General features: G+C 31.8%; 1 pseudogene; it reads right to left on the bottom strand.

The window, feature by feature from the left end:
* Nucleotides 1–1,788: 1,788 nt before the first annotated feature.
* On the bottom strand, nt 1,789–2,390 carry LOC124096001 (Golgi apparatus membrane protein TVP23 homolog B-like; annotated as a pseudogene).
* Nucleotides 2,391–3,993: the final 1,603 nt, after the last annotated feature.

A 3,993-nucleotide genomic window follows, 5' to 3' on the forward strand; every position in this document is an offset into this window, starting at 1 on the left:
AGGAGTATGTTCAGAATTGTCAGATTTAAATATAGTGCAGACATATAATTTTTTTCTATCAAGTTTACTGATCAAACAAGCTTGTCTATGTCCTTTAGACATTTAAGATTACAAGAATACAAGTCTTACCTTAGAGCAAACTGTATAGTAAAAATGAATTGCTTGATCCCTACCAAGCATGGCAGTTAAAAAAATAGAGAATGGAATCATGTTTATCTTTTTAAGTTTTTTTCTTCCATAATATTTTTGATACTTGCTCAATTTGTCAACAAGAAAAATAACTAAAGATAATGACTAGCTTTGTCTAATGTCTCATGAAACTTTCATGAGCAATTCAAGCATAATTGTTATGAACAAGTGAATTAAATAAATGTAAATGGGATAACAGTTTATAAATGAACTTTTCAAAAATAATTATATTTTATAAAATATGAGAGTTCCAAAAATCTTTCTGAAAATTTGAAACTTTAAAGCTATAATAAATTAAATGATAGACATGCCTTCAAAACCAGATAATTTCTGAATAAGACATAATTCAGAAACATTAGTTGAACATAGATTTAAGTTTATCTCCTTTTTGCTTCTTATTTCAGAGAAAGTAAGATATTTGGGTATGTTGATAAATATGTACTGCGCCAAATGGAAAATTATTTCTTGAGGAAACACACACTTCTAGAAATTATTAAATGGTGTATTTATGAATTTACTCAATTACAGAATGCTGGTAGTTCACAATTGTCTATGTCTTAGTTTTCACTGGAGAATATTAAGAATTAAGAATTCTTTTTTTGTCCCTCCAAAAAACACAATTATTTGACTGAAACAAAACATCTTTTAAAATATTTTAACGATGTACAAATACTTTCACAACATACTTTCACAACATTGTATGATTTACAATATACCCATTATAGCAAGAAAAAATAGATTAAAACAATAAAATGTTTTTAGGCATTTAATATGCCAAGTATTTAAATAATTATTTTTACTGTGACATAAGAATAATAATTATTTAGTAATAAAAGAAAATTTTATTAGCACAAGGAACACTAAAGTTTCTAGGAGTTCCAAAATAAAATCTACCTATCCTTTCCATGAAATAAATAGAATAATAGCAATCCTTTGGTATCACTTAAACATATACTGAGGATTCCATTTATATTAATTAGGACTTAAGTAAATTATTTGCTGCAGTATAAAAATAAAAGGAAATTTAAAAAACAAGTTAGCACTACCAGCCTGAATTTGGTTTTCACTTGTGCATATCTAAGGTAAGCAACTTCAACATGAAGTATATTAAAAATTAACATTTTTTTCTAACTTTTCTAACTCATATACAAACCAACTGTAATCAACTTATTTCTGAAAATAACCTACAGAAATAGTATGTAAACACACAGACCTTTGAGATAGACTAAGAATATTCTACATGCTATGGATCAAAATGCGAACATCTCTGTAACATTTTTAAATGAACACATTAATTTGGGATATACTTATACCTTACTATACACATACATATTATGTACACCATAAAATAAATTCTGACAATGTTTCTAGTGACACCATACTTCCAATCCCCAACTACTAAAGAAAGAAAATAAAAACTTTGTATAAAAAAGAAAAGTTTTTATACTAAGTTTTTAAGTGGAAAAAAACAAAATCAAAAAACTAACACTCCTCTTTGCAACTGGACTGAACTCTGAACAGTTCATCAATCAGTAATTTCTTTGGCCATTCCCCAGTGTCAAAAAATTCATAAGCTTTCTCTCTATTCAAGTGGTCTGATCATCTTTTGGTGTTTTGTTTTAAAAATTGCTTTCCAAGATACAAGGTAGCCATGCTGGTTCAATTCTTCCGGCTGTCCACTTTGCACCTGATATAACCATATAGGTTGACACTGTGTAGCACCACACCCATGATAACCACAGCCAGCCACTTCACTCTGAAGAAGTAGAGAGCACTGAAAGCAAATATCACCCACAGCATGGGACAGGCAATCAGTCCTAGCCAAAAGATACTTGATTCAGCCTTTGAAACAGTTTTATTTTCCTGAGGAGTTGCCTCTCTGGACTCAAACACCCAATGACTCTTTCTATCCTTATCAATATGATTTCATCACCCAAGGCCAACCATCAGTCTACCTGTGACATTCTTTACTACCCAAAAGTCACATGACAACAACAAGATGAGTGTCACCATACAGGCTATAAAGCTACTGCTGAGAAATTCACAGAGAAGATAGAGTATAATGGTACTGACTTGGAAGAACAATTGGAAAAATAATGCCACTGGATGTCTGATTTTGGATTTTCTTGTTCTATTAGTTGTCTCTCCTGCATCAACAATGAAACGTCTTTGGTGTCATCATTACTGTCTTTCGGCAACATGGCGGCCCTGTGCCAGCCCCACTTCGTGCAGCCACATCAGTGCAGCAACCCTCAGGTCTAGTCTGCAACTTACACTGCCTTATCCCCACTGGAATTAAGAATTCTAATTAATATATATGCATAAAATTACTGGAAAGGTATCCAAGGAAAGTAAGGTGTATTTTGATAAGAAAAAGTGTAGAGATGCATTTTCTTCAGAAAATAATAATTTTCTGCCAAATAAAATGACTGGTTATTCCAAAATGATAAAGAAGAAGAGTGAACAAAACCTAGATGGGTTGAAAAGCAAAATAAAAGCACTGTTAGATGTTTATAGAAGAGAAATTTGGAGAAGGACTTTTATCCTGTGTGTTTAAGGTGACTGAAAATGAATGAATTCATTGTAAGAGTTTAAAATTAAATATTCATACCAAAAATACATTGGATAAAGCTAGATGCTGGGTTTTTGTGTTTAAACAGCAAAGTTCTCTTGGATTATGGTTCTATTTTTAATAAGAGATTATTATTTTTTTTCTTTTAAACAATTGGCCTGGGAAACAAAGATTTTATGTTCTATCACAATAATTTCCTGCACTTCATGTGTCTTCATGAAGTTTTTGATTACTTAAAAAAATGAGACTTTTTAATACTAAAAATACAAGGTTTTTCCCCTCCTTCTCTCCCTCCCTCTCTCTTTCTTTCTTTCTACAACTATATAACTTCCTGTCTTTTTGTTTTCTTTTTTTATGGGAGGGAGAGGTGCCAGGGATTGAACTCAGAAGTACTTGAGCACTGAGCTACATTCCTAGCCCTATTTTGCATTTTATTTAAAGACAGGGTCTCACTGAGCTGCTGAGATTACAGATTACACTGTGCCCTGCCTGTGTTTGCCTTAGTCTTTAGTTCCTTTGGTATTGTTTTATAGTGATCTGTGATCTAATTTAATTATGTGTTTTAAAATTTTTGACATTTTTGACAACTTTTTAAAAATAAAATTTTAAATTCAGTCTTTTTGACCTGAAACTAACTTTGGGAATATCAAAATGGCCCCTGAAATATCTCAAAAGAATTTTTTTCTATTCACTTATATAAAAAGATATATACAAAAAGAAAGCTGGTGTTGGTTTACTGTGATTCTTTTTCAGAGCATCCACAATCAGCTACAATTTTCTTCCTCAAGGAGATGAATGAGAAAGACTTTGACCAATACTTGAGAATCCAGGTGTCTCATAACTAAGGCTATCCCACTGGATTGCATGAGAATTTCCAGAACTCTCATGAAAAAACTGGTGGTTTCATAAGACTGCTAACTGCAAAATCAAGCAGAACAAGAACTAATTATAAGGGAGAAAATAAACTTGTAGGATGATTGCAAGTTCTTTAAATAACTTTTTTTTTTTTGCATGAAATGTTGAATACTGAATGAAAGATCCTTATTTAAAAGGTACCCTCACTCCATTAGGAAGGAGGAACATCCTTACCTCTGGAGATGTGGGATCTGAACTAACAGATCTTGCTATGTTCCCCTCCAGTTTATAATCCTTAATAAGCCTCTCTGTTTCCAGTTATATGTCTCCACAATTATCCCCTCCTTCAGCCATCCTAGCATAAAAAATACATAGTC

The sequence above is a fragment of the Marmota monax genome, unplaced genomic scaffold (genome assembly GCF_021218885.2).
Source record: "Marmota monax isolate L192 unplaced genomic scaffold, Marmota_monax_Labrador192_F-V1.1 WCK01_AAM20220418_F8-fsc00137, whole genome shotgun sequence".
Lineage (NCBI taxonomy): Eukaryota > Metazoa > Chordata > Mammalia > Rodentia > Sciuridae > Marmota > Marmota monax.